The following is a 22,998-nucleotide window of genomic DNA, read 5'->3' as shown; positions in this document are numbered from 1 at the left end:
CTCCTGTCGGATGGGTTCGGGGACGGGAATGGAAAATCCATTCATGCCAACAGGATAATAGAACAGGGTGTATCATGGCTGGTCTTGCAAGGCATGCATTTGATGAGCAGATCTCCCAGTGGATCTCAAGTGAGGGCTGCGCTTTGAGGAGGGGGGAAAGAGTGGGAAACATCAACCCAGGACATTACCCGGGCAGTGCCAGGGGACAGCGCCAGTGGGGTTTGCGGGCGGGGGTTCCAGGTGATAATAGAGTCAAATTGCACTGGGCAGCCTTTATAAATGGTATCCTGATCTTCAAGGGACTACGTTGCTGGCAGGGTGGGCGGTTCGGAGGGCCAACCTACTGACGTTTTGTTGTGGAACCCACCCCTTTAAGTCTTTTACTCTGAGTGTTGAACTGTATGGCGCAGAAAGCCACCATTGCCGTTGACAGATTCAACGCTACTTTTTCCATCCAGCATTGGCCTTTGCTGGTTTCCGGGGAAATTCCGCCCATAGAGTCGAGGAGAACAGAAACGTTTGGCACACTAGATAAAACGGGGCTTCCTGCAGGCCATGTTTATAATGGTGATGATGCAACGGTAACTTACGAGGCCAGAAATTGTAACAGATAATGCTAAACATAGGGGTAGAACCATCAATATTAAGCAGTGTAAGTTACTTTACAAGACAAATGTACAATTTGTGAAATTGTCCCTTTGAAGAACTAAAAGAAACACTCTTTTCAAGGGCAAGGAAGAGATAACAAAGTAATTCAACCATTGCACTCTGATAAGAGTGAGGGTTGTATGTTGTGTGGCCACAAGATCTGAAGGAATTTGATGAATGTCCTGTCAGGAAAATATTAGAGGGTAGGTTGGATGATAAGTGCAAGGATTAAGTCAGCGATTCGCTCCTTATTGGGATAAACTCCAACAGAAATTCCAAATCTGACAATCCCGACTGTTTGGGATTTCTTTGAAGATTTCTGGCCTTATTTAGGCATTAGCGGTTGTCAGTTTAAGAAACTAACACTGTGCCTGGATAAATGGGACATATTTTGTTTGCCATGCTAGATGATGGCATTTGGGGTAATGTATTAAAGTGTATCACCATTCTTGGATACTCTTCAGAATTATGTAATTTTGAAAATTGATAATATTTACCTTATTTATTATCAATTTTTAAAATTGATAATATTTAGGGCAGCACGGTAGCACAAGTGGATAGCACTGTGGATTCACAGCGCCCGGGTCCCAGGTTCGATTCCCCGCTGGGTCACTGTCGGTGCGGAGTCTGCACGTTCTCCCCGTGTCTGCGTGGGTTTCCTCCGGGTGCTCTGGCTTCCTCCCACAGTCCAAAGACCTGCAGGGTAGGTGGATTGGCCATGATAAATTGCCCTTAGTGACCAAAAAGGTTAGGAGGGGTTATTGGGTTACGGGGATAGGGTGGAAGTGAGAGCTTAAGTGGGTCGGTGGAGACTCGATGGGCCGAATGACCTCTTTCTGCACTGTATGTTCTATATTCTATGTACCTCAGGACATATTACTGACATTGTACACTGAGCTTTACTTGTCAAGTATACATCTAATTCCATTTTGAAAATTGCTATTGAATCTGCTTTCACAGTCATTTTTTGATAGTGAATTCCAGATCATAACCATTGAATGCAAAAATAACTCTTTGTTTCTTCCCCTAGGTTCATTTACCAATTATTTTTAAATCAGTGTCTTTTGATTATTTACCCTTCTGCCAGTGGAAACAATTTTCTCCAATTAAAATCATTCATAATTGTGAACTGATTATAGTTAATTTTATTAATATAACATAACCAAATCTGCTCTGTGGAGAAAATCTCCAGCTTCTCTAATCTTTCCACATGACTCAAGTGCCATATCCCACCTCAGAAGCCAGGAACCCTGCAGTGAGTAACTCATCTCCTAATTCCACAAAGCCTGTCCAACATCTACAAGGCATAGGTCGGGAAGTCTCCTTTTTCCTAAATGAATGTCTTTCCAGCAACACTCAACAAGCTCGACACCATCCAGAACAAAGCTGCCCTCATTATTGCTATCTCTTCCACAAACATTCACTCCCTCCATCACTGAGGAACAGTGGCAGCCGTGTGTACCAGCTGCAAGATGCACTGCAGGAACTCACCAAGCCTCTTCAGACAGCACCTTTCAACCTCATGACTACGACCATCCAGAAGGACAAGGGTGGCAGACACATGGGAACACCACCACCTGGAGATTCCTCTCTTCGGGGCTGGTTTAGCACAGTGGGCTAAATAGCTGGCTTGTAAAGCAGACCAAGGCTAGCAGCATGGGTTCAATTCCTCCCCGAACAGGCGCCGGAATGTGGCGACTTGTGACAGTAAGCGATTTTCATTTCATTTTTAAGCTACTCACCATCCTGACTTGGAAATATATCATTATTCCTTCACTGTTTGTAGTAGGGAAAATGGAGAATCTGAGGTACACATGGGAAAGCAGGGAAGAGAATGCCTGGAAAGGGTTAACCTGACAATCTCTAAAACCCAAAATGTGGACAAACACAAATTAGCATACTACACGCAGGCATATTTCAGGTAACACATTTCCAAGCATCATCAATAGGGACAAATTGAAAACGTTCAGCCTGGCTCCGGCATGTCTGGAAGGGGAATTGTGCACCCACCCATTTACAGGTATCAGGGAAACAGGGCACTCACCATCTCATTACTGGCTGATTGTCAAAAGGACGTTCCTTTGTATTGCAAAGCAGATGGACAAATTGTGTCCACCGAACGATTAGAAGTGAAGTATCCACGTCATCTAATCAGGAGAATGAGTTTAACCTAATCAAACTGACGGTATCAATAATCGGTTGTATTGTAGTACTTTGAATCACTTTGTATTCCTTTTAATCAGTCTGTACCATCCAAACAGTAAAAGATGTGTAAACCAGCTTTGTGGTGTGGAGATGCCGGTGTTGGACTGGGGTGAGCACAGTACGAAGTCTTACAACACCAGGTTAAAGTCCAACAGGTTTGTTTCGATGTCACTAGCTTTCGGAGCGCTGCTCCTTCCTCAGGTGAATGAAGAGGTCTGTTCCAGAAACACATATATAGACAAATTCAAAGATGCCAAACAATGCTAGGAATGCGAACATTAGCAGGTGATTAAATCTTTACAGATCCAGAGATGGGGTAACCCCAGGTTAAAGAGGTGTGAATTGTCTCAAGCCAGGACAGTTGGTAGGATTTTGCAGGCCAGATGGTGGGGGATGAATGTAATGTGACATGAATCCCAGGTCCCGGTTGAGGCCGCACTCATGTGTGCGGAACTTGGCTATAAGTTTCTGCTCGGCGATTCTGCGTTGTCGCGGTTCCTGAAGGCCGCCTTGGAGAACTCTTACCCAGAAATCAGAGGCTGAATGCCCTTGACTGCTGAAGTGTTCCCCGACTGGAAGGGAACATTCCTGCCTGGTGATTGTTGCGCGATGTCCGTTCATTCGTTGTCGCAGCGTCTGCATGGTCTCGCCAATGTACCATGCTTCGGGACATCCTTTCCTGCTTTGTGGGGGCAGAGAGATTGGGACCAAGCTGCAGTTACAGCGGCCGGGTTTTGTTCTCCCGCATGCATATGGCATTAAAAGACATACGTTTTCTGAAGAACTCGACTGATTTAACTCCACTAACACTGTTGCTGGTTAAAAACATAAAATGATATATCGCATGGAGTATAAGTTGTATGTAATCTTAAGAAATGTTTATCGTTAAAAGGGTTTCACAAAAATGAAGCCATATGTTTACATTGTTGGTTCTTTCTTTTTCTTAAGTGGGTAGGTGTGACGATTGGAATATTTTAGGATATTGGCTTCTAAATATTGTGACAATTTAAGGGTCAAATGCCTAGGATTAGATTGTGTTTGTTTGCAGTGGTCAGGGTTTTAAAAATGAATTCTGAACTACAGGGTTTGCATGGTACCAGCAGTCAGCAGGTGAAATTGACCAAGGAATGTGTTTTTCAGTCTGGGCTAATGCCTGGTGATTAGCTTGGGGAAGTCCCTGGGGAGTTAAAGGGCTTTGCAGCCTGCATCGAGAAATTGTTTTTTTTGGGGCTTGGGGAAATAAGCTGGGTGTAGCCAAGGAATGCAGATAAACATTCTTTTGAGAAGTTGTGGAGAAAGGCAGCTTTTGGAGAAATCTGTGGAGAGAATTGACTTTGAGAAAACAGTTTTGGAAGGGAAGTCTGATCTGGCAACCCTGGTGTCTGAGACTACAGATAAAAGCAGTTTCCTTTCCCTGGTACGATATGGAAAAAAGAGGAATTATAATTTCAAGAAGAGTAGTCTCATCTGAAGACAAGGAAGAGTCTGATGCAGCCATTTGAAGACATTCAGCCAGAGTCTGAAAGGGTTCTAACAAGATTCAGAATTGGTTCTATAATGGAAGTATTACTGTATGCCATGCTGGTTGAGGCTAGATTGAGAGCTGTATGTTTATTTTCTTGTTATTTAATGGGAAATTGTGTAATTATGTTGAGGGGTAAATGTAAGCTGTTCATTTTGTGTGTGAAGTTAAAAAGTTTATAATGTATTTATAATATAGTTTTGTTTCAGAAATACCAAAACCCTATTCTTTTCATGCAATCACTTCTGGAGCGAATCGTTCTTCCCGCGCAGTCTTAAAGTAAACTGAAATATTGGGGTTTCGCTCCAGTATCCTGGCCACTGTTGGGGTCTGGTCTGGGCTGGTAACACACCGAAGATCTGCACCCGTTTTAATATTGCATAATTTTCTTTCTGTTGGCTCCACTCATTCTTCTTTACAACTTGCATATTGTTTCATTGAAATTTTCCTCAAACCATGGCCCAAGTGCCGTCCTGAATTTAAGTAAGCACTTGCAAATTAAACAGCCTCAAAATGTAGCATTGGAGATATATGAGGATTCACCAATTGCTGGCTGTCACTTCTGAGACACTTTTAGGATCAATTGACCTAACTCCCGCATACAATCTCTTGAGCCAGTCTTAGTTTAGGGTTTGTGGTAGTCGGTATTAGAGGTATTACGGTACCCTGTAATGCTGTAAGACCATTGGTGTAGGAGGTACTGTTTTCATTGCACAATACAAGGTCTTCTCCATGGTGGATCTAAAGTCCGCCTACCACCAGCTCCCCATCCGCCCTAGTGACCGCAAACACACTGCTTTCGAAGCAGATGGGCGGCTCTACCACTTCCTAAGGGTTCCATTTGGTGTCACTAATGGAGTCTTGGTCTTCCAACGAGAGATGGACCGAATGGTTGACCGGTACGGTTTGCGGGCCACGTTTCCGTACCTCGATAATGTCACCATCTGCGGCCACGACCAGCAGGACCACGACACCAACCTCCGAAAATTCCTCCATACCGCAAAAATTCTTTATCTCACATATAACAAGGATAAATGCGTGTTCAGTACTGACCGTCTAGCCATCCTCGGCTACGTAGTGCATGATGGAGTTATAGGCCCAGACCCTGAACGTATGCGCCCCCTCATGGAGTTCCCCCTCCCTCACTGCTCGGCCCTGAAACGCTGCCTGGGATTTTTCTCTTATTATGCCCAGTGGGTCCCCAACTATGCGGACAAGGCCCGCCCGCTAATCCAATCCACGGTTTTTCCCCTGTCGACAGAGGCCCGCCAGGCCTTCAGCCGCATCAAAGCGGACATCGCAAAGGCCACGATGCACGCCATCGACGAGTCCCTCCCCTTCCAAGTCGAGAGCGACGCGTCCGACGTAGGTCTGGCGGCCACCCTCAACCAAGCGGTCAGACCCGTGGCCTTCTTCTCACGTACCCTCCATGCTTCTGAAATCCGCCACTCCTCAGTTGAAAAGGAGGCCCAGGCCATAGTAGAAGCTGTGCGGCACTGGAGGCATTACCTGGCCAGCAGGAGTTTCGCTCTCCTCACTGACCAACGGTCGGTGGCCTTCATGTTCGATAATGCAAAGCGGGGCAAGATGAAGAACGACAAGATCTTACGGTGGAGGATCGAACTCTCCACCTACTATGAGATCTTATATCATCCCGGGAAGCTAAACGAGCCTCCTGATGCCCTATCCCGCAGCACATGTGCCTACGCACAAGTGGACCACCACCGAGTCCTCCACGTGGACCTCTGCCACTCGGGGATCACTCGATTCTTCCATTTCATTAAAACCCTCAACCTGCCCTACTCCATCGAGGGGGTCAGGACAGCCACCAGGAATTGCCGAATCTGTGCGGAGTGCAAGCCGCACTTCTACAGGCCAGAGAAAGCACGCCTGATAAAGGCTTCCCATCCCTTTGAACGCCTCAGTATGGATTTCAAAGGGCCCCTCCCCTCCACCGACCGCAACACGTACTTCCTGAATGTGATTGCCGAGTACTCCCGGTTCCCATTCGCCATTCCCTGCCCTGACATGACCGCAGCCACCGTCATAAAAGCCCTCCACAGTATCTTTATGCTGTTGGGTTTCCCCGCCTACATACACAGCGATAGGGGGTCCTCCTTTATGAGCGACAAACTGCGTCAATTCCTGCTCAGCAATGGCATTGCCTCGAGCAGGACGATCAGTTACAACCCCCGGGGAAACGGACAGGTAGAGAGGGAGAACGGAACAGTCTGGAAGACCGTCCTACTGGCCCTATGGTCCAGGAATCTCCCAGTCTCCCGCTGGCAGGAAGTCCTCCCGGATGCCCTCCACTCCATCCGGTCACTGCTGTGTACCACGACCAACCAAACACCTCACGAACGTCTCCTTGTCTTCCCTAGGATGTCCTCCTCCGGGACCTCGCTCCCAACCTGGCTGGCAGCTCCTGGACCCATCCTGCTCCGCAAACACGTGCGGGCGCACAAGTCGGACCCATTGGCCAAGAGGTTTCATCTCCTCCACGTTAACCCTCAGTACGCCTACGTGGTGTACCACGACGGTCGACAGGATACGGTCTCCCTATGGGACCTGGCGCTCGCTGGATCCCCACACACACCGCCGCCACCAATCCCACCCCCCTCCCACCGGCGTACCCCACAGCCGCCCCCTTCCCAAGTGGATCAGTCCCCCCACCGGTCCCGTCTAAGGGTGATGAAGCTGCTGAAGAAGCCGAAGCCACGCTCCCGGAGCCACAGATGCCCGGGCCGGCGCCTGCATCACCACCGAATCTACGACGATCGCAGAGGACAACCAGGACCCCGATCGACTAATTGCTTCATTCTGAACTGTAAATAAATAGTTGCGATGTACCGGGGCAAAACCACTGTACTGATGTATACCGGGTACCTCCATAACCTTAATCTCTACCACTGTGTAATGCGAGGCCACCACCCCCGCCAGACTCTTTTTTTAACAGGGGGTGAATGTGGTAGTCAGTATTAGAGGTATTACGGTACCCTGTAATGCTGGAAGACCATTGGTGTAGGAGGTACTGTTTTCATTGGTTAAGCCTGCCTGCTGGTTCTGCCCAGTAAGGTGGAGTATAAGAGCCCGTGTCTCCCCACCAGCTGCCTTCTGTACCTGTGCTGTTGGGGGAAACATCTACGTGTAATAAAGTCTTCAATTGTCTCCAATCTCGCTTCTGGAGTTATTGATCGAGCATCAGGGTCTTCTGAATTCTGAGACGATTCTTCAACAGTCTGTATCGTCACATTCAGTCCACCATTATGACAGCGGCACGAGTAAGCATCTGTAAAGATCAGGAGAAAGGATGGCATGAAGAAAATAGGTTCCAGTCACATCTTTAATTCTTGGTTTTGAGTGCTCACTGAACATGGGTAAGAACCAATTGTATTTTTTTGATCTTAAAAAGATACCGGGTGGGATACTCTCAGCCCATGCCGGGCTGGAGCATTGCCGGGCCAGGATGGGCCAAGCGGCGGCTAAAAAAATCCAAGTCCCGCCGGCTCCGTCCATGTGTGGTCTTACCCGGCGAACCTCGGCGTGATGCATCTGGGGGAGGCCTGGTGGAGGGAGAGGGGGGCCCGACCCCGGGCTGGGCGTCCGCTGTGGCCTGGCCCGCGATCGGGGCCTATTGATCGGCGGGCCAGCCTCTCGGGCTGGGGACCCCTTTCGCTCCGCACCGGCCCCTGTAGCCCTATGCAATGATGCATCAGGGCCAGCGCAGAGAAGGGAGCCACTGCGTATGCCCGTATTGGCGCCGGTCGCAGTGCACATGTGCGCATTGGCGCCGGTCGCAGTGCAAATGCACAGACCCGCGGTGCCCATTCGGCACTGGCATCGGCAGCTGGAGCGGCGTGGGTTGCTCCAGTGCCGTGCTGGCCCCCTGTAGGGGTCAGAATCGCTGCTCCTCAGGGCATGTTGACGCCGTCGTGAAACGCAACGCCATTTACGACGGCGTCAACACTTAGCCTCAGGATGAAAGAATCCCGCCCTCCACGTTTGCAATTCTTGGAAGTCACTTGCCATCATTCTCACCAAATGGTTTTCCAAGCTCTGGAGGCCAGTGGCAAAGTCATCCACTGTGGTGCTCGGCCTGATCTGCAGGGGTGCAGATGTCCATGATGCCATGAACCGCTCCAGCTGCTGCTCCCAAGTCTTGTAACTACTTTGATGCTGGCATTGATGGTGACATCTATCTTTCCTCTGACCCCTGCCATCGGTCACAGATCTTTCAAGATGATCTCCGTGTTCGGTAGCATCCATTTCAGAGCAGATTACCCAGAGACTTGAGCCAAGAGACTCTGGAGCCAGGAGCTAATTTCTCCCGTCTACCTCTGACTCCTCAAGCACTGTGAAAATCATGAATAGAGTGGCGTAACCTACATAAAGCAACTCTAAAGTAGAGTCAGGTCATGCAGATAATATGCTTTTAAAGTTATATTAGTTAAAGGAAACAGGGAGCACTTCCCTCTCAGTAGTACCACAAGTTTTTTTACATCCACATGAGAAGGCAGGTGGGGCCTCAATTTAACATCTCCTTCAAAATATGTCATCTCTAAGAAGGGAGCAGTCCTTCAGAACTGCACTGATCTGTCAGCCTGCATTGAGTGCTCAGGTTTATTCAATGGGGTTGGATCTCTCAACTCTGACTCAAGAGACGTGTGACTGAGCCAAGAGTGATAAAAAAATTAAACATAGAACATGCACAGCAGTCAATGTATCAGCATCCGTAGAGGACAAAAAATAGTCCCAGAATCTCAAGTCTGTCCGCATAAATGGCCGGAACCTCCCGATTCCGGAATTTTCCAGTCCTGCTGGAAGCCAGTTGACCTTTGATTGGCCTGCTACATCCACCGTGGCCGGTCCGACCTCGATTTTTCCGGAAAATCCTCGGCATTATTTTCCACCACCACCGAGGACCTCTCCACTGGGGTTATGACATTTGTTCTCCACGTTTTCTCTAATTGGGTGCCTGAACTGCTCAAAGGACTTAACTGTAGATTGTGCCAGAGTTGTGCATAATGTCAGTTATTTCTTTAGCTTTCTACCCTATTCTATTCTACCCTGTAATTGGGAGATTGCCCAGGGACCCCTGTAATAGGGCCCCACTGGGATCCGTGTAATAGGAGACCCCGTCCCCCAGGGACTCATGTAATAGGGAGACCCCCCACCCCAGGACAGTTCCAGTCCTTCTCCCATTTGAGCAATAGCCATATACCCTAAACTCTTGTTGTTTTATGCCAAGCCGAACTTCACAGCCATTAAAATTTTTCTCATGCCACATGCCTGAATCGTTCTAACACTACAAGCAATCCAATTATCTCTGCAACCCAGTGAGACAATAGCGTGTGATAGAGATGCTGAGGAACCGTTTCATTAAATGTGGTTACCATGTGCTGCGGCTTGACTAACGATTATGATCAACAGCTATTTTTCTATGACGTGGACCCCCTTCTTATGGGGAGATGCTGTGCTTACTGTTACTGTTTTGCGAAACAGTGTGGGCTGAAAGGAGAGTTGGAAATCAAATGCTAGGCCAAAATCAAAGTCCTTAGCGAGGATGTATAAATCGAGTGTCCAGATTGTGTCTGGATTGTCAATAACTTGCGATGCAGGTTTTTAACATAAATATATTAGGTTGATTCCACTCAAATCAGCTGCACTTCAGAATTGAAAGCTTTTGGTGGCAATACCTCCTTGGGCTCAGTACACAAGAAATTATTCTATGCTTGATCTTACCTCACAGCAAAGTCAGACGCCCGCCTGGGATAAATGCAATGCATGGACAGGTTCCAGCCAGAAATGACCTTTTCATTAATTTCAGAGCGCTTATTCACAGTGATGTAGCATGTCACTCTGTCCATCTCACAAGTGCAGAATGGGTGTGGTGTGCGGGTGAGGAGGGGCTGGGGGATATAGAGGGAGGACAAAAGTGATGTTAGGCCGAATTTTCCCTATATTTGTCAGAGTGTCAGGGTCTGACTGTATCTCTCCAGAAACACAGCCGGGTTTTCAAACCAGATTTTCTGGCTGTTTGTGCACAAAGATCTGGGGGCGCGGTTCACCCTGGTGGAGCGGAGCCTGAGCCGCCTCCATCGAGATCCGACCGCCATCTTTAAAGGGCACTCCAATATGCAGTTAAAATGTACTTCTCCCCCACGGACACGGACGACCACCCTCTCCCCCCCAACATTGGAGGTTTTGTGGGCAGTCACTACCTCACCACGCAATTATCAGGAACACATTCACCCTCCTCCAATCCCCCACATGCAGCGCACCCCCATCCTATCACCCCGCATATGTCGGAGGCATTGTTCTCTCTCTACCTCCCACCAACGCGGCAGTATCACGGGCACTCTCCTCCCCCCCCCACACTCCCTTTCAGAGGCAATGCTGCCCCTCACAACCATCATCTCCCCCCCCCTCTTTCACAGGCATCAGCCCTCTTCCCCCACCCAATTCACATAAAGGAAACCCCCTCAATGGATCTCCCCAGAGGGCCTGCCAATGACACGTCTCCAGTGCAAGTTGGAAATGCCAACATGCGCCAACCTGCGTCAGGGGGCTGTGCAAAGGGCAGTGCCCCAGGAATGTCCCTCCCCCCAGGGGCTATACTTACTTTGGTGCCCTTGGTGGATGTCCGCTGTCTGATTCCACTTTTCTAATCAAGCTGTTCATAGAATTTACTGTGCAGTAGGAAGCCATTCGGCCCATCGAGTCTGCACCGGCCCTTGGAAAGGGTACCCTATCCAAGCCCACACATCCACACTATCCCCATAACCCAATAACCCCACCCAACCTTTTTGGACACTAAGGGTAATCTAACCTGCACATCTTTGGACTGTGGGAGGAAACCGGAGCACCCGGAGGAAACCCACGCAGACACGGGGAGAACATGCAGACTCCGCACAGACAGTCACCCTAGCTGGGAAACGAACTCGGGACCCTGGAGCTGTTAAGCAACTGTGCTAACCACTGTGCTACTGTGCTGCTGTTGACGGGTCAGTTGGTAAAACGGCTGGCTTATGATGCGGAACGACACGAGCAACGCGGGTTCAAATCCCGTACCCGCTGAGGTTAATCATGACGGCTCCACGTTCTCAACTTTGCCCCTCACCTGAGATGCGGTGACCCTCAATTTAAATCACCACCAGTCAGCCTCCCCCCCCCCCCCCCCCCCCCCGCCCCCCACCTCAAAGCAGAAAGCAGCCGATGGCCCTCAGTGACTGTGTCGACTTGCATTTCATTTCAAACCTTCCCGATGTGAATATTTAATGAGGGGGTAGCATGAGGCTGGGAAGCCCTTTAATAATATGTTAAAGTTTGAAAAAATTATTGAAACGTGGGGCGAAATTCTCCAGAAACGGCGCGATGTCCGCCGACTGGCGCCCAAAACGGCGCAAATCAGACGGGCATCGCGCCACCCCAAAGGTGCGGAATGCGCCGCATCTTTGGGGGCCGAGCCCCAACCTTGAGGGGCTAGGTCGGTGCCGGACGAATTTCCGCCCCGCCAGCTGGCGGAAAAGGCCTTTGGTGCCCCGCCAACTGGCGCGGAAATGACATCTCCGGGCGGCGCATGCGCGGAAGCGTCAGCGGCCGAGGAGCAGGGAAAATCAGGAAACAAGTTCTTGCCGGCGAGAATATTGTTTCCTGACTCTTTTGTTTAAAGTCAGGGGCATCTTTGGGGTGTGGGGGTGAGACCCACCAGTCAGCCCCCCCACCTCAAAGCAGAAAGCAGCCGATGGCCCTCAGTGACTGTGTCGACTTGCATTTCATTTCAAACCTTTCCGACGTGAATATTTAATGAGGGAGATGATGTGTTGGGTGTTCTGGATCATATACAGGTCACCAACACTTGAAATAGTGCAACACTATTTTATTGAATCATTAACTGTTTAAACATACTTAGACTGTGGGTTAATACGATACTAGCTTCAACTAAAGACCTCTGCCTTGTCCTAACCAGTCGATGCACTCAGCACATGGTGAATGTCTGTGTTACAGGCTGTGAGCTCTGTGCTCCTAGCTAGCTGCAACTCGAATGAGCGGGAACTCTGATGCCCCCTGTCTTTATAGTGCGTGTGCTCTGGTCATTGGCTGCGGTGTTGTGTATGTTGAGTGCTCCCACTGTGTGTCCATCAGTGTGTGTCTGCACCATGATATGGTGTATATTATGACATCCCCCGTTTTATAAAAAATGTACCTGCGTGGCAATAAATAGTGTATAGTGAATGTTCCTGACTATGTGTGTGCAAAATATTTACAGGACTATGTACATAAAAACTAAGCTATTTACGTGGGAACGTGCCTGGTGCAGAAAAACAGAGTGTCACAAGATTAACGAGATGAACACTATATACAAACCACTTGAACGATTAAACGGAAGAACAGAACAAATCAGAAAGTCCATAAGTCCACAAAGTTCACAAATTAAGTCTCTGAGGTGGGCGACGAATTCTGGTTGACCGCCTCAAGGGTGGGTCGGGAGCCGCCGGCTGAGGAGCGGGCTGGACTGTGTCAGAGTGAGGAGGATGCAGAGTGACCAGAATCTCTGCATAGTCTAGGTCAGGGTCAACAGGAGGGCATGGCAATGGTGGAGGATCACGTAGCGAGCGCGGAACGAGACGAAGGGCACGTCGATCGCGGCGCAGAATGGAGCTATCCGGTAGACGACCCAGGAACGAGCGGGGAGCCACCTGCCGAAGAAACACAGCGGTTGCAGACCAGCCACCATCCGGAAGATGGATGCGGGCATTGTCATCTGGAGCCAGAGCAGGGAGATCAGCTGCACGGGAGTCATGAGCCGCCTTGTGCTGTGCACGAGACAGTTGCAAACGTTGAAGGACCGGAACGTGGTCGAGGTCTGGGACATGAATGGACGGCACCATCATCCTCAGGGTGCGACCCATGAGCAGCTGGGCTGGCAACAGGCCAGTGGACAGTGGGGCCGAGTGATAGGCCAGCAGGGCAAGGTAGAAATCGGACCCAGCATCGGCAGCCTTGCAGAAGAGCCGTTTGACTATGTGGATGCCCTTCTCCGCTTTGCCGTTGGATTGGGGGTACAAGGGACTGGATGTCACATGCACAAAGTTGTACCTCCTGGCAAAATTGGACCATTCCTGGCTTGACGGGAGACACAGGGAGAATTTACAAACTCCACACAGACAGTGACCCGGGGCCGGGATCGAACTTCGGCGCCGTGAGGCAGCAGTGCTAACCATTGCACCACTGTGCCTTGTTTCCCGACTCTCGTGGGATTTTGTGCCCATGTTGCCATTTGCGTTTGTGGCGAACGCAGGCGCAAAGTCCCCTTCCGTTAGATCTAATGGTGGTGTCATAATATACACCAGTATATCATGGTGCAGACACACACACTGATGGACACACAGCAAGACCAATCAACACACACAACACCGCAGCCAATCACCAGTTAGAGCACACTCACTATATAGACAGAGGGCATTAGAGTTCCCGCTCATTCGGGATGCAGCCTCTCAGAAGGACAGAGCTTACAGCTTACAGCACAGATCTTCACCATGTGCTGAGTGCATAGACTGGTTAGGACAGGCATAGGTCTTTAGTTTAATCTAACATCGTGTTAACCCACAGTGAAAGTATGTTCAACAGTTTCTAACTTAATAAAATAGTGTTCTACTATTTTAAGTGTTGGTGGCGTGTATGTGTTCCACGGATCCAGAGCACCCAACACATCAGGTGGAATTTTAAATTATCATCCACCTACCTTTTTGTTTCTCCTTACAATCGTGTCGTTTGGAATTTATTTTGAACTTGTACATTTAACTCTTGAACACCTTTCAATTGCATCACGAGATGTCAGTCAAAAGCTAATCCTTTTATATTCTTTGCTTTCAGCTTCATTAGTTGTGAACCATGCTATAAAATACCTTGGCTGACTCCACTCACACTCTCACACCTACACATTTGCCTGAATATTTAGGAACAAACCAGATTACTGCTTAGAGCAAGCTGCAATAGCAATGATCTGACCCAGTCGCTGAGCATTGACTTATCCATCACATATCTATGCAGCAATTTAGATTATAGATTCTGTTTAGTCCATGCCAGTAGTATTGCTGCCCAAAGTGCAATTTCAGCCTCAACTTGCACTTGATAGCTTGTTTATTATTTTCTCCAGAAGACCCAATCTTTCAAGGAGACACAGCCTTTTGCAAGTGAATGGAAGGGTAAAAGTGCAGTGGTTTCAGAATGTGATGAACTAATACAATTGTTCAATTCTTCCTTGCAATGTTTCGGAGCTTTTAAAGTCCCAAGGTTAAAACCTGCTGAAGCTAGAAGGGACATAGGAGGAAGCAGGCAATACCAACAACAAGGACTACAGGGCAAGCAAGATCTGATCCCCCCGAAGTTGTGATATGAAAAGCAGCGGGTGATTTTCTTTTGGGGGTTGGGTTTAGTCAATTGAAGAGTTGGAAAATATATGTTGGGCATGATCAACTGGCCGCACCCCGCCAGAATCGGGATGGGGCCAGGAGATCCCGGGAGAGGACTCTCTCAGGATTCCCGTCGGTCCTTATGCCTCATGAGATCTCGTGAGATTTTTGTGATCTTGAGCCAGGCCACAATGAATGAGATCCAGACTCGCATAAAAGAACGTAAAAGCACTTTTAACTTTGCACGCATCGGACAGGACAGCCAACCGGCATCTGACGGCCTCGCTGAGGAGACCGCAGCCGAGCGCTGTTCAGCACTGATCGCCACAAATGGGGAACGGCACTTGGGGGGGAGGGTCTCCCAGACAATGGGAGGCCTCCGGGTGGTCAGCATTCGGGCAGTGTGGAACCCTGGCACTGCTGGTTCCACCCGGGCAACTTGCCACTGCCATCCTGGCATCTTGGCAATGCCATCTGGGTGCCAGTCTGGAACTGCTAGGCTGGCAACGGCACTGCCAGGGTGCTAGGCTGACAGTGCGAGGATGCCAGGCTGGCATTTTGCCCACGTTGAGACCTAGGGTGCCCTGCGCATGTGAGATGGGATGCAGGGAGGCTCAAGCACCCGCTTGGAGGTGAGTTGGAGCATTGGGGAGGTTGCGATGGGGGTTCGAGAAATCAGGGCGCCATTTAAAAATGGTGACCCCTCTCTTTCAGCACTGAGGACTTCCGCTCATCGGAGCTCCTCAGTGCAGGAAATGATGCAAAGTACGGCATCATGGGGTGTTTCCCAGCGGGAGCACTAATGGCAATAAAGTGCCATTAGATAGTGGGGTCGTTCTCGGCACAGCAAGCACTACGAACAGCCTCACTAATCCTGCCCAGAACAGACTCTGATTATCTTTGGTTAGATTGCGCCTATTATGTATTTAGTGAAGAGAAATGATATGTCTTTGAAATCCAGAAAGTTAATCCACCTGAGCTCAAATCTTTCGATCAGAATCTGAGCTGCTGAATCCAACAGGGATCAGACAGAATACTGCCCATTTAACCTGGATATGTTAAAAAAGGCTTTCAAAGAACAAGAACAAAGAAATGTACAGCACAGGAACAGGCCCTTCCGCCCTCCGAGCCCGTGCCGACCATGCTGCCCGACCAAACTACAATCTTCTACACTTCCTGGGTCCGTATCCCTCTATTCCCATCCTATTCATGTATTTGTCAAGATGCCCCTTAAATGTCACTATCGTCCCTGCTTCCACCACCTCCTCCGGTAGCGAGTTCCAGGCACCCACTACCCTCTGTGTAAAAAACTTGCCTCGTATATCTACTCTAAACCTTGCCCCTCGCACCTTAAACCTATGCCCCCTAGTAATTGACCCCTCTACCCTGGGGAAAAGCCTCTGACTATCCACTCTGTCTATGCCCCTCATAATTTTGTAGACCTCTATCAGGTCACCCCTCAACCTTTCGATTGACGATGCAGAAGAACTTCCTCAGCCCAATAATCTCTGCAGAGACCAGCAAAGGGGATCAGCACAGAGAACATGCCCCCTTTTTACACTCCAGCTTCAGCAAGGTTAGGTTAAAAGGCTATTGTGAATGTTGGTGGCTAGACAATGAGTGATTGGGTCAGACGGGTGGGTGGATGTGGTAAGTGGGCAAGGTGGCAGCTGGGCGATGTGCTAGGTGGGTAGGAGGGTGAGGTGGTAGTGTGGCAGATGTGCAAGATGGTAGAGTGGCAGGTGGGTAGGGGGTAGTGTGGCAGGTGGGTCGGGTGACATGCGGGCGAGGTGGTAGGGTGGCAGATGGGGAGGGTGGCATGTGGGTGAGTTAGGTGAGGTGGATAGGTTCAGTGAGTGGGTAGCTGGATTGGAGCTGGTGAGGTCGGGAGGGGTTGTCATGTCTGAGGCTGGTCAAACCTGGTCGGGCGGGTGAGTTGGGTCCAATTAGCTGACATCATCGAGTGGTAGTCGATGGATGGAGGGGGGAGTCGGGGAAGATGATGTGGGTGATTAGGGGGCCAGCTGTTCAGTTACCCCGGCATTGCACTAGGACAGTTAAGTCAGTCAGAACTGACTAAAATCTCCACTCTAACTCAGAATCAGAGGCTTTTTCATAGGGTCTCAGGGAGGAGGGGGAATTAACCTTTCGAAGTTCAAACATCCCGAGCAATTCCCACAGAATTTCCACATAATCCCAATGTGCACTTGCGTTTAAAACCAGTCTCCCACGATCTTTGTGTTTGTAGGACCGCACTTTACACAATGGAATTGTCCCATTTCTCTACATTGCAATAGTGACTACAGTTTTAAAAATTGTAATTCATCAGCTATGAAATGCTTTCAGATGACCTGCCAATGTCCTATGGTTATCTAAGCGGTTTGATAATTGTCAGATTCAGATTGTTCAGAAGGCTATGATAGAGCAAAGTCATGGTAAGATGTAAGAGCAAGATAGAATGTGGGTAGAACGAGAGGAGTCTGTCTGAATAACTTCCCTCCATTCGTCTAATATTGGAGCCTATCTGACAGATTGCAAAGATAATGCATCCTGTCCCTGGGACCTAGGATGCATCTGTAATCAAAAGCCTTCTCAGTGCCCTTGTCGTGTTCTATAGAATTGAAAAGATGTATCAAATTTGTCTGTCTCCATGACTGGAGAGAAAAATAAGGCCTTGAACAGATATGGCACTTTTCACAATCTCAGGATATCCCAAAGTGCTTTGCAGCCAATTAAATATTTTTGAAGTGTCGCCCACTGTTGCGATGGAGGAAACATGGCAGCCAATAGGTGCATGGCAGGATCCCAGAAATAGCAATGAGATTGTGACCAGGTAATCCGTTTTAGTGAGGTTGGCGGAGGGTGAAATATCGGCCCCGAACACTGAGGATGATTCCCCTATTCTTCTTCGGAAGACTGCCATGAAATCTTTTACACCCAAGTACGAGAGCAGACAATGCCTTGGTTCAATGTCCCGCCTGAAAGGCAGCATCTCCAAAAAGTGACAATTGTAATTTGTCAATTCAGTTTCTATATAAACATGATTGATTTCCATCTCTTGCGATGACTGTGAGGTCAATAAGAGACGTTCTCTGGCAGTATGTAAATTATCCTCAAATAGTGAATGTTATGAAGTTTCAAAGTTTCGGTTGAGTATTATTTCAAACAGCACTGTGAGTTGTATTAGACCCATGTCAGAGACCATCAGTTTTTAAATGTGCATGCCCTTCTCTGATCACAGATATCAACTTGCAGTGTGCTGCAGGACAATGAACTGATTATGCTCCATGGGCTGCCAGTTAGAATTAACCAAAGAACGTTTCACTTTACTAAGCGGACTGTCTAATTAGTTGGAAAGAACCACTCACCCCAGCCAATGATAAGAAAACCTAAAGGTCTTCCTCTGTTATATCCATTCACTGCCTTTGCTGGTTAGTATCAAAATGTATGAGCTAGAAACTCCAGTTCTAGTGCCTGCACTGACTACAGGAAATAAGATGCAGCATAACAGTAAGTCCTGTGGGCCTGATTTCCCTCACATCTTGTGAGAAAGTACTCTGTGGGTGTTAATCCCCCCTTCTGTTTTGCCCGGGGGCTGAAAATCCCAATGTTGGAGGAGTTGAAGGGAACAAAGCCACTGGTCTCAACAAAAGATAAAAACAACGTTACTTATTGAAAAGAGAAATAATTAGGGGAGGGGATGTAGTTGCAGTTGATAATGTGATTTTCCAATTAACTCCATTAAATTTAAATTCAGCAATTTATTCTCATATGATCCTTTTCTGTAAACTCCTACATGTCTCCAGCATGTTACAACAAACTGATTAACTACCGATGGATTGAAAGTTTCTACTCAATGGGTTAGACTTTTCGCTGAACAACTAATCGCGTGCTGTGCATTTTATGATTTTCCAAAATTCATGTTTTACGGGAGCTGAGCGTTGCTGGCTGTGCTGGCATTTATTGCCCATCCCTAAGTACCACCATTTCAGAGGGCATTTGATGTCAAATGCTGTGGATCTGGAGTCACATATAGGCCAGACGCCAAGGACGGCAGACATCCTAACCTGGAGGGCATTGGTGAACCAGAAAATGAAATGAAAATCGCTTATTGTCACAAGTGGGCTTCAATGAAGTTACTGTGAAAAGCCCCTAGTCGCCACATTCCGGCGCCTGTTCAGGGAGGCTGGTACGGGAATCGAACCGTGCTGCTGGCCTGCCTTGGTCTGCTTTCAAAGCCAGCTATTTCGCCATGTGCTAACCAGCCCCTATATGGGTTTTACAAAAAGTCGACAATGGTTTCAGGGTCATCATTGGACTTTTTAAATTCCAGATTTTTGTTGAATTCAAATTTCACCATCTGCCGCGGTGGTATTTGAACCCGGGTCCCCAGATTTTAGAACGTAGAACATACAATGCAGAAGGAGGCCAATCGGCCCATCAGGTCTGCACCGACCCACTTAAGCCCTCACTTCAACCCTTTCCCTTAACCCAATAAATCCTCCTAATCTTATTTTTGGACACTAAGGGCAATTTAACATGACCAATCCACCTAACCTGCACATCTTTGGACTGTGGGAGGAAACCGGAGCACCCGGAGGAAACCCACGCAGACACGGGGAGAACGTGCAGAGTCCGCACAGACAGTGACCCAGCAGGGAATTGAACCTGGGACCCTGGCGCTGTGAAGCCACAGTGCTAACCACTATGTTACCGTGCGCTGGGTCTCTGGGCTACTCATCCAGTGACAATACCACTGCGCCACTGCCTCCTTGATTGACAGTACAGGACTGTACTCAAAAGATTTTATTGTTCAGTGGCTTTGTGACATTACTCCTGTTGAGCAGTATTTATAATATAATTACATAGGAATCCAAGTTTAATCTTTATAACTCTTTGCAGCCTGTGTTTCATATTACATCTTGAGAATTTTTGTGGAAACATTTAAAACCCATGGGAATAAAGGGACAGGGGTGATATGGATACAGAACTGACAAAGGGGCAGAGTTCAGCACTGACGGGTTATTTTTCAGCCTGGAGCAAAGGATACAGTGGTGTTCCTCAGAGGTCAGTATGGAGAGCACCACTTTTAAAAAATATATATACATTAATGACCTTGAGCTGGATTCTCCAGTCCCCCAGCCAGGTGTTTCTCAGTGGTGTAATATTCACTGGTGGCGGGATTATCTACTTTCTCCACTTGTCAATGTGATTTTCCATTGAAGTCAACCCCAGGCCATTGGGAAACCCCTGGATGGGGATGTGTTGCTGGCAGGAAAGCTGGAGAGTTCTAGCCCTGAGGCTTTTAGGGCTTTCAGGGGCTGTTTAGCACAGGGCTAAATCGCTGGCTTTGAAAGCAGACCAAGGCAGGCCAGCAGCACAGTTCAATTCCCGTAACAGCCTCCCTGAACAGGTGCCGGAATGTGGCGACTAGGGGCTTTTCATTTGAAGCCTACTTAATTTGAAATTAAACTTCATTTGAAGCCTACTTGTGACAATAAGCAATTTTCATTTCATTTTCATAATTTCAAAGTTTACAGATGACACAATACATGGAAAAGTACGTGGAGGATAGTAACAGAGTTTGGGGGAGATTGGCAAAATGGGCAGGCAGATAGAACATACAGTGCAGAAGGAGGCCATTCGGCCCATCAAGTCTGCACTTCAGCCCTCACTTCCACCCTATCCCCGTAACCGAATAAACACTCCAAACCTTTCTTTTGGGATACTAAGGGCAATTTAGCATGGCCAATCCACCTAACCTGCACGTCTTTGGACTGTGGGAGGAAACTTCCGTACCCGGAGGAAACCCACGCAGACACGAGGAGAACGTACAGACGTCGCACAGACTGTGACTCAGCGGGGAATCAAACCTGGGACACTGGTGCTGCGAAGCCACAGTGCTAATCACTATGCTACCGTGCAAGGATTGTGAAAAAAGTGATACATTTTCTTTGGCGCCAAAGCAATATGAACCAATTTATACCATTTTAAACTAAACTAAACTAAATTATACAATTGCCGGGATGGTACGGTGGCACAGTGGTTAACACTGCTACCTCACAGCGCCAGGGACCCGGGTTCAATTCCAGCCTCGGGTGGCTGTCTGTGTGGCGTTTGCACGTTCTCCCCGTGTGTGCGCGGGTTTCCTCCGGGTGCTCCGGTTTCCTCCCACAGTCCAAAGATGTGCAGGTTAGGTGGATTAGTCATGCTAAATCTCCCCCTGGTGTCCAAAGATGTGCAGGTTGGGTGAGGTTGCAGGGATAGGGTACGGGAGTGCACCAAGGTAGGGTGCTCTTCCAGGGCGTCAGTGCAGGCTCAAAGGGCTGAATTGCCTTTTTCTGCACTTTGGGGATTCTATGATTCTATGAATTTTAAAAGCAGCACAGGAACAGCGAGACCTTGAGGATATATGTACACAAATCTCTGATGGTGGTAGGGCATGTTGAGAAGTCTTTACAAAGAGCACATGGAATTCTTGGCTTTTTAACAAAGACATAGATAAGCAAGCAGAAGTTACCAAACCTTTACACACCACTGCTTAGCCATCAGATGGACTACGGTGTTCAATTATGAACGGTGTGAAGTCTTCCTGAAAGAGATTATAATCAACTCAGAATTAGCCATGAAAACAAAACTGAGAATCCTGGAATGCTACAGCACACTCATGTTAACATACAGAAGTGAGTGTTGGACAATCAGTGAAGCAATGGAGAGAGGAATTGTGCTGCAGAGTTGTGCAGATGTATGGCAACTAAATTTGCTGATGTCACCAAGATATTAAGAAAGTTAGTTGTCAAGAGGTAGAAAGTCTGCAAAGGGATATAAACCGGTTAAGTGAGGGGCAAAAACATGGCAGCTGGAGTACAATGTGGATGAATGTATCCATTTTGTCAGGAAGAATACAAAAGCAGTTTACTCGGTAACTGGAGGGAGAATGCAGAACTCTGTGGTACAGAGGGATCTGGGTGTCTTGGTACATGAATCATATGAAGTTGATACGCAGGTTCAATAAGTGATTAGAAAGGCAAATTGAGTGTTGGAGTTTATCGCAAGGGTAATTGAATATAAAAGTAGGGATACTTTACTGCATAAAAACAAATTACTGCGGATGCTGGAATCTGAAACCAAAGAGAAAATGCTGGAAAATCTCAGCAGGTCTGGCAGCATCTGTAGGGAGTCCGGATGACACTTTGTCAAAGCTATAAGATAGAGAAAGTGGGAAATATTTATACTGTGGACTGAGAATCTTTCATCTTTCATTCTCACTCCACAGTATAAATAGTTCCCACTTTCTCTACCTTATAGCTTTGACAAAGGGTCATCTGGACTTGGAACGTTAGCTCTTTTCTCTCCCGACAGATGCTGCCAGACCTGCTGAGATTTTCCAGCATTTTCTCTATGGATACTTTACTGCAGTTGCTCAGAGCCTTGGGGAGACCATATCTAGAGTATTATATCCGATTCCTCCTCCTTACTTGAAATAAGATATAGGCTGGAGTTCTCCGGCTGTTCGCTGGCGACAGGATTCTCTGGTAACCCTGGCAGTGCACCCCCCCCATGCGGGGTTCCCGTCAGCATGGGGTGGCTTCAATGGAAATTCACACTGCCAGCATTGGGAACAAAGACTCCCGCTGCCAGCGAACGGCACTCCACCTCGCGCCACTGAGAAACACGCAGCTGTGAGGCAGGAAAGTCCCACCCATAATTGCTTTGGAAGCACTTCACAGGAGATTCACTCAACCCATCCTTGCGTTTTCTTATGAAGAACAATTGAACAGTTTCGACCAATAACCATTAGAATTTAGAAGAATGAGAGGTCATTTATTGATCTTGAGGCAGCTGGATAGGGTGGATACCAGGAGGATGTTTTGTCTTGTTGGGGAGACTAGAACTCTGGGACATAGTTTAAGAATATGAGGTTAAACCAGATGCGGAGAATCTTTTTTCTCAGAAGTTCTCCGCACAGACAGTGACCCAGCGGGGAATCGAACCACAGCGCCAGGGTCTCAGGTTTGATTCCTTGCTGGGTCACTGTCTGTGTGCAGTCTGCACGTTCTCCCCGTGTCTGCGTGGGTTTCCTCCGGGTGCTCCGGTTTCCTCCCACAGTCCAAAGGCGTGCAGGTTAGGTGGATTGGCCATGATAAATTGCCCTTAGTGACCAAAAAGGTTAGGAGGGGTTATTGGGTTTTGGGGATAGGGTGGAGG

At 48.2% G+C, this 22,998-nt stretch overlaps 1 protein-coding gene across 1 annotated transcript in view; it reads left to right on the top strand.

Moving 5' to 3' along the window:
- Window positions 1-22,998, top strand: part of il1rapl2 (interleukin 1 receptor accessory protein-like 2) — a 1,171,280-nt gene that overhangs the window by 616,824 nt on the left and 531,458 nt on the right. The gene's annotated exons all lie outside the window — the stretch shown is intronic.

Source organism: Scyliorhinus torazame, chromosome 5, assembly GCF_047496885.1.
Source record: "Scyliorhinus torazame isolate Kashiwa2021f chromosome 5, sScyTor2.1, whole genome shotgun sequence".
Taxonomy (NCBI): Eukaryota; Metazoa; Chordata; class Chondrichthyes; order Carcharhiniformes; family Scyliorhinidae; genus Scyliorhinus; species Scyliorhinus torazame.
This window is presented reverse-complemented; position numbering and strand designations above follow the sequence as displayed.